Below are 16,626 nucleotides of genomic sequence, written 5' to 3'. Positions count from 1 at the left end.
TTCCTAGGATCTCAGGATTTGAATTCCTACATTCACAATACATCCAAAATGGAAGAAATGAAGGGACTAAGGAGATGGGAAATCTTTCAGCCCATCTTATCTTTTTCTGTTTTGTGTTCATGTGTCTGCTCCTTACAGACCTAACTAAAATTTGTAGACAGAAAGGTGTAATTCATTTATATTCCTGACAGAGGTGAAGAAAAACTGCAATGTGCAATTTTGTGGCTGCCCACCCTTAAAACCATAAGTTATAAATCATAGATACCTACAATGAAATTATCAGTCTGCGTTGTTTTATGTACCACCAGCAGAGTGCACTGCATTTCTCAATACACATTCAGGTTTCAGAGTGTGATGAGAAATACATCTTACTCTGATTTTAATTTTTTAAAATCATGCTTTCCTTTTATTTGTTGAAGACTGAACACTTAATTTATAAAATGCATAATTTCTCTGTCAGACTGCACCTGGTCTATGACTAGACTATTATTACTGAGAAAGGTGTACAATCAATCAAAGGAAAAGTAAGACTTGCTATACTATTCTACTTGATGATCAGTCCCCCTCTTGATTTGAGACTGAGTTCTAGGTATTCAGGCATATTCACTTTTGGATATTGTTAGTCTGGAATTGTCTGAAGAAAAAATATTTAACTTAAAGGTTAAAGTACCAGTTTCTTTCTCTAACTGGAAAAACAGTCAAATTGGATTTACATTTCAGAAATTGGCAAGAAGCAACTGAGGAATAGAACTGCGGCTAAGTAATAATGCATTTTTTTCCTGACTGGCACTGATTTCCCTTATGACTCTCCTCACTGTGTTGTAATGATGAAATTAATGTGCAGGTTCACTCTGTAAAAGGTCAGTGTGTCCAGTGAAAAAAGCCCTAAAGTGAAACTGTCCTAGATTTATTATCAGGCTTCCCGAGGAGCTCACTCATAGGATCCAAGAATGATCCTGAAGTCAAAGGCAGACGTGAGATGACTATTTTTTCCTGCACATCATGAACTGTCACAGACTTGCACCTCTGTGTGTTTTGTTCTATTCACAAACTGTTCAACATCTCCCTGAATCACCTCAGTTTACTTTATAGAACTCCTAGACCTGAGCTCTTGAATTTGGTAAACCCTCCAAGCTCTGCAAAGAAAACAGAAGCATTCACAGACACTTGGATATCATCTGGACATTATATATTTTTATGCAAAGTGGCATTTATTGGTCATCTGGACACAGAAGCAACAGTGCTGAGAAAAAATGCCTTTTTGCCAGATTCCTGGCAGTCACACAGCACATTTACTGCAGTACTTTCCTAAATCTCTTTTCTCTGGTGTTGGTGTCTGCCTTCCTCTCCCTCTCTGACTCTCCTGCAGTTTCTGTCAAAAGCTGTGTTTTATATGATTCATCTGACCTGCAGCACAAGACAGGTAGGTGTTCAGATATTTCTGCGAAGGTGTTTACCTCAGGTTATTTTCTAACTCAGTTTCTGAATGGTCATTTGGCTCTAGGTAAAACCTCTAAGTGAATAACCCAAAGCAATATTTTAATCCATACTACCTCTCAGAAGTCATACTCTAGGGCAATTAGCTGCTGAAATTATTTGTGGGAACTGCTTTCTTAAAGTCAATATTGACATTCTCAATTACTCAAAACAATTACTAACAATGTTTTTATTTTAATGTATATAAACCCACGTTTTCAAATATTATGATTCCCAGAGAAGTTCAGGTTATTTTTTAGGGAACATATATTTGGGGGGAAAAATTGAAAAAAATAGTAAATAAAAAAGTTCATATATCACTTGGTGATTAAGAAGAAGTGCCCATTTGATTCCGGGACAACATAAATTGTCCTGGCTTTTGGTAGTTCAAATGGAGATAACATTTTAAGAGAGCTGTACATGCTGTATAAAAATACCTTCCAAAAATAAACATTTTTTATTACTGTAAATAATTTTTTTGTAAAGATGAAACAAGTGGAAACATCCAGAACTTGATGATTACTCACAATTATATTTTCTAAAACTTCTTACAGAAGCAAAAGAGGAAACCAAGTTAGGGAATGACACACAAAAGCAGAGATTTTCTTCAGCTATAAAAATTATTGTAATAAGGATACTTTGCTTGTGGAAGAGTTCAGAGGGGACTCCGATGGCAATTCCAAGCTTACTTGACTGGTTTTGCCCATTTGGGCTTGCAGATTTAGCAGAAGGAAGAGGAAGAAGCATTAATGTTGTACAAGGTATTCCCATTATTTTTGTTGTATTTTATTATTTATCACCTGCTTTGTACATAAAGGCTTTTTCCTATTCCACCTGCTTTTGCCCTGTAATAGTCATCAGCCTCCAAGCCTGCTACTGCTCATGCAATATTAACATTTATGATCTTGCCAAAATGTTTAGAACAGAAGCCAGAATATCCTTGCATGCATGCACACACCAGGGATGGCATACTTTCAGATCACAGAGGCAATATCCCAAGCATATGAATGCACTATGTAAGCAGAACTGGAGGGATTAGAAAAACTGGAGAACTTGGCTGCAATTGACTGCATGATTAATAGGTTAAGTAAAGCCTTTCCAGTAATTTTTTGCAGCATAATTACTCAACGCACTGCTTTTCACAGGGTGGAATGCTTTAAGCAAGACTGCTTCTGAACTGGACCTGTAGTTGTAGTTCAAGATAATTTTTCTTTTAATAGAAGCCCAGTATATTTACAGAAGCCACAGAAATTCTATATTAATTTGTGTTTAAAATCTTCTGTTTGGAGACAGAAGTATGAGCCGGGTATTTTAGAGAGAGAGAGAGACACGTCTACTGTTTGCCTGAGAGCATGCTATGTGAATATTTTCGGAATTGCAACAAACATTATTTTTTTCCTAGTTTACTAAATAAAATGGAATCATTGGAAGAACAGCCTCAGTTCAAGCAGTCTCTGCTAACTGGTTATAAATATCAGCATTTATAACCTTATAGAGCTTTGTAGAAATGTGAACCATGGAAAAAAAGAGATATCCCCATCAAAGTACAATGAGGTTGGATCTAATCCTGCAAGTGCCTGGTGAGCTGTATCCTTAACACTGAACATTTCAAATCCATAGTCAAAAGGCTTAGCATGAGGAAAGGTGTTTTATTTTCACTTCAAAAATCATTGGAAGTTCTAATTATACTTTTCACTTTTATAAAGTTATAAATCATATGATCTCAAAAGGCACTGCAATCCCTGATGAACTTAATCTCATAATGCCCAAGAAATAGAAAGCTTCTTTAAATAATTTTTGCTAGGGCTTATGGGAAACTGTTAGCTCAGCCAAGCATAAAACCAGATCTCCTTACCCCTTTATCTATGCTTCAGTCATCAAAAAAACTGTCTAAGTAATGGCTCTCATCTTCTCATTTTATTTTCTTAATTTTCTTTGCAGTGAGATAACTCTGGTCTTCTTAACAGGCATCAAAAAACTTTGACCAAACAACATCACCTACTAATTTGCTGAAAAATCAGAGTAGTTTTCAGCTAGATCTCACTTCTTCAAGTATACTTATAAAATAAGAAACAGTAAATTACAGAGAACCGTTATTTAAGAGGCCAAACATAATGAATACTATCTTTAATTAATGAAAATTTGCATGCAACTATATGTAGGGTGACTTCACAAAATTTGATTACTGGAGATCTTATATATCTTATATAAATTTTTAACAGATTTGCTTTTTTGTTTTTTGGTTTTTTTTTTTTCCATTTTCACCCCTGTCTTATCAGTCTTTCATGGAAACTGTTCTTTCTTACTCTTCATTTCTGTATCACAGAAAGAAACAGCAAAGATTTTTTTTTATTATATATTTGGAATAGGTCTTTAATGCTTCTGAAATTTCTCCTGTGTATCTCAAATCAGCAGAATTTGAAACTTACAATGAGAAAGTGAAGTTTAAAGATATGTGCTTTAGACACAGAAACACTTTCCACTGTCAAATGCTTTCTATTCCCTGAAAAGTAGAATGGAAGATGAACCCTGCTAAATTCTGAGTCATAGTATAGATTCTTAGTGAGAAATGGGAGAGACCCAAGAAAACAAGATCAGCAAGATTTTAAGGAAGGGGGGACCTGACTATGCCTAAATATACTGTTGAGAAATAAAATCAGAAGAAAGCAAATATTTGAAGTAGATGCAAATAATATTTTTTTTATTTCATGTAAATTAGTGAAACAATATGAATTAGCAGTCTTTTACCATTTACAGGTGAGATATGAATAAGTATTAATAATAGAAATACAGTAAACCTGTTATTTAAATTACCTGAGTAACTGCTGTTGATGGGCTGTGGTGTAGGTGGCAGATGTGATTGTACTACATCTTTCACTCTTAAGGGGTGATAAAATTTGAAAACACATGTAACATTTAACCAAGGCCTTTTTAAAAATATTTTTGAACCTCAGTTGTTTGGGACTAATGATTGCATCTAGATTAGATGTCTGAGTTGTGTAACTTTTGCAAAAATTCTTGGAAGGACAAAGAAGTTTGAAAGTCCTAATGTTAAGAAAGTTTGCTTTTGTTCCAGCATGTTTATCTCACAACTTTCTGTAAGTCATCCATATCACATGGAATAGGAATTAAACATTGTGGTTGCAAAATCTGTGTTTTATCTCAAAACTGAAGGCAAAATTAAAAGCCGATGTTATGTTGTTAAACTAGAATAGATAGCATTTAATAGGCTGAAAATAATGTGCACAGTCAAGGAGAGCAAATCTTTTTGCTGTGAAATCTGAACAATTACTGTTAGTCTGTGTTACAAGGATGTTTGTTTTTGACAGATGATCACTGATAGATCGCAGCTTTTAGAGTCCATATCTTCATAAAACCAGAAACAGTCAGCTGCTTGAACAAATTTCAGTGCAAAAGAACAAAAATGAATATATAAATTGGATAAAGGTAAAGATAAACCCTGGCTATCAATAGAGGTCAACACAAGAATATTAGCTTGAACTACTGGCTTGAACATAAAGGGAAGAAAAAATAGGGTCTATTTCACAGAAAAATTGCATACTTACTTTTCTTAGTCTCTGGAATAGTCCCTGGGAGCACTGGTGGACCTGGGCTGGACATTCACAAGTAGCCAGGACAAATTAGCAGCTATAAAGCTATACAAAACAATTCTCTATATATCAGATAACGTGATTGTTATTATTGTTGATTTCTCAGTTCTACAAGTGCTTTCAAGGTGTCTTGGTGCTTGAGTTTGCAGAAAAATCCTGTCCTATCCACTCTGTACAGCACACGTAGCAAGCCAGTATTTCATATTAATCTCAACCCAAGCAGCTCATTTGCTTCCTATTGTTCCTGAATGGTTGTCGAATTTTTTTCAACTGCTGCCCTTTTGCTACTGCAGTTGCCCTCCTACCTTGGTGACCTTGGCAGTCAGTGAACAATTTTGAGGAGCTAATCAGGCTTTTACAGCTTTCCCCTGAAGAACTATTGGAGTAGCATCTTGTCAGACAGTGCTAAGTGGACAAGCCTTACTACTTTATGATGTTTTTTGTATACTTGTTTCGACACATACACATCTTTGTTCACACAGCTGATACAAATACATACAAACAAAAGTGATTTATGTTTAATTAAAATGCCTTTCACAGCTTGACTGAGCATAAAAGTCTTTCAAAAATACATCCCCCAAATAAGGACTCTAGGGAAACATTTATAAAACAAGATAAAAATGAAAAAAGCATAGCAAAATTACTTAGCAAGCCAAATTCCAATTTAATAATTCATTCCAGTCCTCCATACCATTACTTTAGATGAGGAAGTGGGGATGTTGACAAAGTGTTCAAAAAGGACTTGTAAATGTACACTTTGGGGTTTCTGAATATTTCTTTCTGTATGGGTCAACAGAACCAGTTCCTTGAGGAGAAGTGCATCTTCATTCTAGAGATTATCATTTGATTTATTAACCATTCAAGCTAACTCCTAATTGTAATTGCTGTAATTCATTAGAACTTCATTTTACCCATTATTTGCCCCAGTAGTTACTTCAAAATTTTATTCCTTCCTCGTTAAATCACACTGTTGAAGAAAATGACTTTTTTATTTCCCTTAAGCCTTTATTTATTTTTTATCCTCATACAAACAAAGAAAGAGTAATCTGAGTCTATCGTCACTTGTATGCAAAATATAGACACTAATTTTTCCACATTTTCCCATAATAATTTCTCAAATATTTCCTCTCTCTATTTCATAGGTGCAGAAGAAATTTTTTAGATAACAAACCTTGCTAAACCCAGTCCCAATCTCCCTATTTTGACTACTGAACAACACTACTTGTATTTTAGTATTAAATATCCAATGTCAGGCTGTCACTAACTAGAATTACAGATTTTTCATAATTTTTTTTGAACAAGGGAAGCATGGTAACTGGTTAAAGATCTCAGATTACTACTCTACCATGTAATGTATTCTGGTGATGTAAATAGAGCTCATTGATGTGTCCTGGCTGACCCTTAGCTCCTCATTATATAGTGGGTTAATTGTGTGATGTTAAGCAAGAGGCAGGAGAAGAAGGGTAGATTCATTTTTGCTTCTCATGGCATATTCTGACTCTTCAAGGAGAAAACATAATCCAAACCCATATTTTTATGGGATTTGAAAAAACTGTGAATTCAGTAGGGATTTACAGGACAGAAGAACAGTGAATACATGTCATATTTAGTATGGAATAAGGTTTCTTACAGACGAGCAATGTGAAGGTTATACAATTACTCGTGATCCAATGACAGTCCAACTCCTTTTTCCCATTAAGGAATACTGAAAAGAAATGTGAACCATTATATGCTGCATTCAGTATAAAAGTGGAGGGTTTGTATCAAAGGGCTTATACACTGAAACTGTACAAACACATTTAGTTTTATGAAGTTAGCATTTATACACCATTCCACTGTAATTAATTATACCCATGACTCTTAATTATGAGTGGTAATCCAATCAATCACATTTTGAGATGTCTCTGAGTTTGCACTCTTGATATTGCAAGAGGTTGCACCAAGCCTTGTAGCATACTCCTATGACTCTGATTCACTTAAGTGAAACAGTTGTTCTCCATGAAGATCAGGATGGATTAATGTCCATTAAGAACTTCCCGTCAGCTCTAAGACATCTGTGTGTGTTATTGCCACTCGTTGTCAATCCTTTCAAGGTGCTGAAGAAAAGAGTGACAGGGAGAAGCTAACAAGAGTAGCAGGTCTTGATGGTCCCAACATTAGCAGTCATCAGGATTCCAGGGCATGGAGGGGTAGGGGAGCGGTGGGGAAGGGCAGGTTGGGAGCACTTATGACTCATATCAGCAGAGACTAATGACCCCTTAATTAGGGAGCAACCAACCTAAGAAAAGAGCAGAAGAAAATATTTTACTAGTTGATATCCTGTCACCTGTTCTATCGCAAGTAATTCTCTAAAGATCACTTGGATAAAATCTTGGTTTCATGATTGCTGGCAGTGCTAGTCGGATGCACATGCGTAGTGCTGGAAGCATGTAGGTCTAAATATGTCTATGGTAGTTAGTGAAATCAGTTTTGATACAAAAATGAAATCATCCTGTCCTGCTATGATATTGCTTATTGAACTTTGCTACCTTGTTGCTACAACACTCCATCAGTTTCCCACAAATCAATAGCTGTCAAAATACAGTTATACAGCCAGGCAGTGCTCATCATTGAAATGGAGAGACGGGAAAAGAAATCTATTCCATAGAATTAAAGAATATACAGGTAGCAAAAGTTCAAGAAAGTTCATCACTTATGCTGCAACATTACTGTTTTCTATCTCCCCATGCTGAGCTTTCTTTTATCTTCCATTTTCTGGAAGATGTGTCACACAAGTTATGCTTTGTGGCTGAATGCCAAACATGGTTTTTCTCCTACAAATAGTGTGGAAGAGGTTAAGAATCTTAATCATCATTATACTAATATAAAAGCTTTTTGTTCCCATTAAGACTTGCTCCTCATTTTTCAAATGTCATTTACAACAATTGATTTGTATCTTGCTAATTTGAAATAATTCATCTGAGATTGCAAATAATAATTAAAAATAGTTGCATAAATGACAGATTCTTTAACAGGATTACTATTACAAGACATTTGTCTAATGGGCTTCAATGTATTATTGATTTTCTATCATTGTATTTTCTAAAAATAGAATGATGATTTATTTCATTTTTCTCATCATCTTACTTGTGTTATGGCTCTCTGAAATTGAAAGTGCATTATATTGTGGATCTCTGTATCTTCTTATACTGCTGTGGTAGCACACAGCTTTCCTCTGCAGTTCAGTCTTCTAACTTGGGGTCTTTTATTAGGCTGTATAGAAATGTTACCTGGGTTGGCAGAGCCAAACAGCAGATCCAAGACAGCTAAACGGAGGCTGACAGAAACAAAGATGGAACAAGAAAAAATAGGCAGCAGGAAAAGACAAATAAGGACTGAGGAAACACAACATCACCATGTAGCTGTGGTACCTGGGGATTCAGTCCTGAAGTTTCTTCTGCCATTGCCTTGCTGTGTTAATGTCCTAAACTTCAACTGGGTGGTGGTGGAAAAGAATCCTAGATTTTAATTTTACACATCTCCCTTACAATTCAGACTGGAGGAGAGGTAACCAAAATCCATGTCTCAAATGAATGTTATGTTTGTCAGCTATAGATAGTTTTGTCTATCTTAACTTAGTATGAAGAAACAAAAAAGCTAAATTTGAAGAAGGTTGCAAACATAAATTCTTAAAATGTTGAATATATTCATCCTATCCTATTAATTAAAAAAGATGGGTCACTGGATCATCCGTACTTAATATACAGTTTTTATAATGAAAACTGTAGAAAACATTTCTATCTAATGACACTTACTAAAGTTTTCATAAACCAAGCTACACATAATTATTTCTTATTCTTTTCACTGCATGCATATGAGCTGTCTCTGACCTTTCATCATTTTGGCTTTTTAGATTTATCTCAAAATGAGGTCTTATTGTCATGCAAACTCTGTCAATAAGCTGAGGAAAAACTTTAACTGAGATTTATAATTGTCACAATCACCCTTCTAAATAAACAACTGATAGGAAAAAGGTTGGCTGGTAGAAGACTGGAAAGTGAGGCATGAAAAATCTCCTGTTCAGGCAGCAGAAGAGGACATTAATCAGTCCCTTTGTGTGCTTTTCCTCAGGTCTAGTGCATACCACCATCTAGTGGCTCTCAATATAGTATGGAAAATGACACTTTAGTGTAATTCTTTTTGATGTTTCAAATTAAAAATCCTCAAATAAACTTTTACAGGAACCATTATTGGTAATGTAACATTTCCTGCAGCATTACAATCCATCAGAATTACATGTGAGATTGCAAACTGTCTTGGCCTTGACTAGGACTAAAGTGCCATGCCAGCACACAAGGCAATGGAGGCAGGAGATAAATATCCCCTAATCCCATTCTTCTCTCTTCTTGGCACTGAGAGCTCTTGAAAGAGAAGATATAATACCAATCTATAAAAGGAGAGAGCTCCTGCCTTTAATAAGGAGGATTGCAACCACATTAACTGTAATACAGTGATAGTGAGCAGTCAATTAAAAAAATGACTTTGCATCTACCTCAGAATTCCTTTTCAAAACTGTTACCGTGATATTTAATGGTAGTCCTTCCTGCTGCAGTGTGTATAAGGCACTAGATAAGTGCAGTGGCATAATGTGGGGTTTGTAATTATGGACTTTAAGACCTGATGTGAATGGCAACTTTGTGGAATCATGATAACCAAAACTGAATACCTGAGCATGATTTAGTGCATGAGCCATGCAGATCCTGAAACTCTTTCATGACCAGTAAGCCTTTATATAACAGTGATTTCTTATGTAGAGAAATCTTAATCTATGTGCAGTCATCTTAATCTGATTTGGAGTTCAACAAGGCAAAGCAGTCCCATTAGACAAGATGCTGAACTGTACATAGGGAAGTCATGGGATGGAAGATAGAGACAAGGAAAGGCTCACAGACAAGATGCTGCATTTTAGCTCTATCTGTCAAGTGATAAATTCTAATTTCTTCTTGTCAGTTTAGGCTGCACTGGAACCAGGAATGACTCATTCAAGAGAGCTGGCTAGAAGAAGGACTGGAGGCATTTTTCCATATAGCTCAGAGACAGGAGTGGGTTGGCAGGTGCATTTCCCATAGAGAGAGACAAATAACCCCATATCATGAAGATGGGCAGAATGCTGAACAATAACTAGGGAGCAGAAAAATAAAGAAAAAGGAAGAGTAGAGGAAAGCATACAAAAATATATTGAAGGTCAGATGGAATATCTGTGAGTTACACGGTACAGGGTTGTTCAGAGCGCTTCCAGCAAGCTCAGGCCCTCTTCTGTAATACAGTGAAGTCCCACAAATTTATTCTGAGACATATTTCTTAATAAATTTGCTCAAAAAAATGAGCAAAACACCAACATAAAACCATAACCTACTCTTCTACCAGTATGCATGTATTTTATTTCAGGGATGCTAACAATTCTCCCACACAACTGTTTTCCCATGGGAAACACAGCCTGTGACTGGACATACAGATTTTTCTTTCCATTAGTAGCCAGTACTCCCTGTGGTGAAAATGAAATCAAAGAAAAAACATCAGCTTTCTCAGTTAGCTTTTCAGAAAGCAGTTTTGGAGAGGATATTCCTATCAGGAATGTAAATTTGTGGAACAAGAATAATTTCCAGCAAATATACTGTTATGCAATACATTTATCTCTCTTTTTTTTTTTTTTTTTCTCAATTTCTGCAGTAGAAATCATCAAAGATGCTTTGAGCAGTGCCAGATGTCCTGCTGGTTACTCACAAAAAGCACCGTTTAGTGCAACTATGGAATTTTAGCCAATACTCTCTCTCTAATTATTTTTGGTCCTTTTCTGCACACTCAAAAGAGTTTAATATGTGATGGAGGTTGTGACAATATGTTTACTATCTAAAACTGTTCGTATTAATAGTGACAGAGATCAGCAATTTAAATTTGTTTTGGCTCTTAGAATGTTTCTTACTGTAAAGGTGTTGCACAAAAGGGAAAACATAAATTTTGGGTATGTAAGATAAGAAAGAGTAATTAATTGAGGAAAATGAATTCTTTTACTATTCATACTTATAAGTGCTTATAACTCATGAAACTTCTTTTTAAAAGAAAAGTGATTAGAAATAATGAAGGAAATGCAGAAGCTGAATAATGAAAGGAATAGAGAACATAAATGTCTTCATTTATTTATCTTATTAGAGAAAAAAATTAGAGTTGATAAATAATTATATAACATCTTCCCTAACAAAAAATATTAGATATTGAAGAAGGTCTACAGTATAGTGAAGACATATGTAGTAAGAAATTATGTCTATAATTTTAAGAATTAAAATTGGAGATATGGCCTACATCTTTAGCTGTAAGGGTAATTAACCATGGCAAAATATTACTTTGGAAAATTGTCCATTCTTTACCTCTTCAGTGAAGGTACAAATTATGGTCCTGTAATCAAGAGAGACTGGATGGAATTCTCTGGTCTGTTAGACAGAAGGTGGAATTCAGATGATAAAACTGTATTTTACTGGCCTTAAAATCAATAAAAGGGTTGTAATTTTAAGCCCTAAGTATCATAAAGAAAACTTATCATGCAAATCTGATTTGTCTGTGTTATAAGGAATCTTCATAGTGAGAAAGAGTCTCAGAATAATGTAGTGCAAAAGGAACATTCTCTTCTGCTGCTTCTTTTGCCTTTCTCCATATGGTCACAGCTTTGGTACTTGTCATCATATCTATTTCTTCATTACCCATAACAGTTCTAGATTGCTCCTGGAAATAGTTGTTTGCAGCCAAAAGTAATGTACTGGAGTTAAGTGCAATATTTTCTGTCACTAGACCTACAATTTGTGGGCAGTCCTTATTAGTTCACAGCTTTACTTCGGCAACATAATGGGGGAAGGAGTTGTCAGAAGGGTAAAGTGCTGAGTACTTCATGTGTGAAACAGTAATATTTGCTTCTAATAACATTCCTCCAGGCTGCATCTTCCCACAAAACACATGGAATTGTGGTGCATTTTCATGCCAACTGATCTGTTAGATAACTCTATTTGCAATACAAAAGAACTGTTTTAAATGGATATACTCTCTGTCTCCTCACCCTTTTTTTTTGCATGGCTACTTTAGAAACAGTATAAGAAGTTACACACGGTAACACAAATTTGGGGTGGGAGGTGCTGCATATGGGTGCAAAAGATTGCTTCTGCTCAAGCCCTACAGAAATCTATCTGTGATGCTCATAAATAGTTCGAGGAGGAGAAAAAAGGCATTCCTAATTTCATTCATTGGAAGAGGGGGAGAGAGATGACTTATAAAGATAATCAAATAGAGAAAGATGAGCCAATATTAACATCCTGAATAATAATACAGAGATTGTCCAAAGAGATTTAAACACTGCACCACACCCTGGGAACAAAAATCCATTTTTCTGATAGCAGTTATTGAAGATGAGCTATGGCAAAACAGAATGAATGAGCAACTACAGCACAGGAATAAAAAATACCTTAGAATACAATCTGGAATGGTCAGATGTCCTTTTGGGGCAGATCTTGTTACCCATCAGTTCAATGGCTGTCTGTAATACCAGTCTTCATCAAGAGAGTCAAGTTTGATTTCCAGCATAAATGCCTTGATAGCAAATTACTTATTCTTCTGTGATTTCTTTTGTAAACTGTTTTGCTCTATTCTAGACATGAAATACTTTTGTTACGATCACATTTTACATATTCTGTTGTGCAAGTTCTTCACAGCAATCTTTATCTACGGGTTTTATTCACATAAAGTAAATCCTTGTTTAGACTTAAATTTACCACACAAAATTGGATTAGGTAGTTTCAGTGTTCTTTCTACATATTTCATTATTTTATGTTTTTAGTCTCTGATAATTGCACTAGATTAGCAGCATAGACAAATGTGTCAAGCACATATAAACCAGAGAAATGTTAGACATGAAATAACCTGAATCTCCTTTTGACAGTTGAGCCCATCTCTGAAACATTAATCCACTTTAAAAGCAAGGCAAATGGCAACTTTTGAATTTGAACAGTATCTTCTTTGCTCTTGTCCTCAGCTACATGCCATGAAGTGAGTCAACTAACAAATTTAAATAAAGAGGATTTTGCACTGTCTGCAAAAAATTATTCAAGCAAGTTGTGGCAGTAAAAATGCTTTATCTTTAGTCAGGGCAATGGGGCCACTAGGCAGCCACAAAAGACTAAATGTACTTTGAGTCTAACAGCTTATTTCCAGCTATCAAGCCTTTAAGAATCTTTCTAATTTATATTTGATTTTTACTCATTATGAATATCACAAAATATCTCTAAAAATCCTAACTTTTAATAAGCCAAAACTCACCTCATCTGTAGATTATTTGATATAATGCACTAGAATGATATGAATCATCCAGTTACAAAACTGGATTTTTAATTGCACAATGCCCCCTGGTAATCACATATGATTGGTTTGTTGGGATTAAACATTCTCCCTGATAAACCCATTTATCAGTGGGTTGAGTCAATCCCCACAAAAAAATGCCCTTACAAAGATTTTCATATAGGGTATGCAAAATACCCTCTCATTAGGGTATTTTGGGTAAGTGATGTTTTCTTTGGGGAAAAGAGTAATCTCATGTTTCTCTGGTTTGTATACCCAGGACAATGTCCATAAACACCTTAGGACTGAAGAGTGGCATGGGGTTAGGTCCATCACCACACTGTTCCTTTGTCTTGAGCCAGACACAGTGAGGCAGGGCAGGTTTTACAGTGTTTTTCTGCTGCCTACATCTCTTTTCCCCAACTCATTATCTTTGGTCCTGGCTCTAATTTTACAGTGTCATTTTCAGCAAGTGGCAGTTATGATTTTTTTTTTTTCAGCCTTCTAGAATTTTATTGCCAAATTAATATAGCCTTACAATATCTTAGTACATTTTGGAATTTTACCACAGGTATTTAAAAATAGCTATTTTTCTATAAAATGTTATGATTGATACAAACTATTAATCTCTGTATATAAAACTATGTGTATAAAAATAGCTGAATAACTGATTTGAACTTTTGAGACAGTGTTATTTTGTTAGTTTCCATGTGATCTTTTGTTCTGCTGGTTGTCTGTCTGGTCACACACACAAATACAGGGATAGCCCTACCTTGTCAGGAGTTTAATTATTTTCTCATCTATACTTGGGTTTGAAGCTTTGAAGCTTACTGAGGCAAAGTATGTGGGCAGCACAGCTGTCACCCTTGTTGCTGTAGCTCCAAATATGGTAGTCCTGATTCCCATTGTACTGCAATTAATCTTCTGCTTTGCACTAATGGATGAACAAGCATATTTACTGCAGCATAAAATTCTAATTATTTCCTGAACAGATGCATAAAGGGAATTTAAATTAATGGCAAGTGACAAATGTGATAAATGTAGATAACATCTTTAAATACTAATATTCTGCATTGCAGACATTTTTTCAATAGTCAGTTCTAAACCTGTATAGGGTATCTTCTCCTTTGCAATGAAGCTTTCTCCCAGCCAGATGTTTCAGGCACCATCTAACTCCCTCTGGAGTTGCCCTTTCCCAGCGGGCATGGCTGAATTGTATTGGATTCACCACAGTTGAAGTCCCTAATTCTCGAGCGAGGTATTCAGTGGCCTCCTTTCATCCCAACTCCTTTGCTTAATAATCATGTAGTATTTATGGTCACTAACTTATGAATGAAGTCTTCATCCTCTTCTCTCTGAACTGCCTTTAATGCATTATATAGAGATAAAACAGATTAGAGTTTAATTAGAAAATTCTCTACAAAGGGAGTTTTCTAGATGACCACATGTAGTTGCCATACTAGCAGTGAGAACGTTAACAATTGTAGCACCTAATATTTGCCCTGTCTCCAGGGAACACTAACTTAAATTTTCATTTGCAAGGATTCCAGGAACCATCACTACATGACATACAATTCTGTCTCTTTCACAGAGCACAGGATCTGCTTCTAGGATACTCTAGGATCTGCTTCTTCAAATCCGTCAGGGCCTGACTTGACTTGGCAAAGGATGTTTTATTTTTATCTCATGTCAAAGGTTCTCATTTTTTGTCTGGGCAAACAAATGTATCAATGTGCTACTTTATTTTAGCAATAGCAACAGCCCAAAGTCTGTTCGTGAATGCATCTTGTGGGTTATATCCCTTGACAAAACAAGGATAGTACCTGGTCTGTGCAGTTTTTATAATGCTTTCATACAAATATTTGGGGGTGGGGGGAACTAACAGATTTAAATTTTTTCATCTTTTCACTGTTAACATTTTTGTCTACAGTTATTCCCATCTGTCATTTAGTCTAAGCTTTTGAGACATCCATGACTCCAGAACTTCACACAGGTTTCCTTTTTTGCCAGTATTCATTCAATGTTGTCCCCACTCTTTTAGCTCCCCTTGTCCAAAAATAGCACTTCTGTGCCATTTTTGTCACTTTCCAGTTCTGTCTTTTGTCTGGCCATGTCACTGTTCCACTTTGCCCACTGCTGTTATCAGCTCCTTACACCTCCTTTCTCAAGTGTGTATTAGATTTAGATATCACTATAATGATACAGCAGGGACTCCAAAAGTGCCGCAAATTAGATTTGAAAGCGTATATTAAAATGAGCTCTCTCTTTCTCTGCATACCAAGAGGGATATCAGGAGAAACTAGGATAACTGAAGGTTTATCACTCCCTGGAAATCAATGGCACAGGTAGCAGAATAAAAGTGCAGACAAATACAAAGGAAAGTCAGTGTAGTATACCAGTAGAATTAACAAGATAAAAACCTAGGTTTTTATCAGAGTACATTTGTCATAGAACATTGTAAGAAGCATTCAGGCTGCTACCTTTTAGCAGTTAACTTCTGCCCTGAGGTACGAAGGTTTACATTCTAGTAAATTTTTATCATGTCTAAGTTCTCATTATCCATGTAAATGTATAATTCTTTATTAATTCCATTTAGAGCTCTTAACCTCAATTACATCCTGTGGCAGCAAGTTCCATGGGTTAATGACGTACCATGTTTAAAAAATTTCTCCTTTCATCAGCTTTATATTTATCTTTAGCAATACTTGCTTTATGATCCTATTACAATTTATGTAATTTCCTAGAAATTGTCTTTCTTGTACTCCAGCATTGGGTTTTGGGTTCTTTTTTCCTTTTCTCAAGCACAGAAAAATCTGACATTTAACTTTTTTTATTATTTTAAACAAAACATATATAAAATAATTAAAATATGTGAGGCTGATGTCAATTTTTTTTTACCTCAGGATCATCTGACAGAACACCTTCCAATATTTTATTTGGTAAATTGAATTAATCCAGAAGGTTATAATGAATAAAATATAATTTCTGCAACAGACACTTTGTGTAGAAAAAAATGCTCTTCACTCAAACTACTGCACTTGTTAGCAAACTTGATATTGTGTTAATTAATTATTTCTAGCTGAAACTGTAAAACATGAATAAAATAACAACTGAACCACCTTGTTTCTCAAAAGCCTAACCAAATCAAAAAAACATAGATACTATTAGCAAAGAACTGGACTGC

This window comes from Pseudopodoces humilis, chromosome 7 (genome assembly GCF_049639895.1).
Source record: "Pseudopodoces humilis isolate 2021_Gansu_Grassland_sample_001 chromosome 7, ASM4963989v1, whole genome shotgun sequence".
NCBI lineage: Eukaryota > Metazoa > Chordata > Aves > Passeriformes > Paridae > Pseudopodoces > Pseudopodoces humilis.
Note: the sequence above shows the minus strand (reverse complement) of the source record.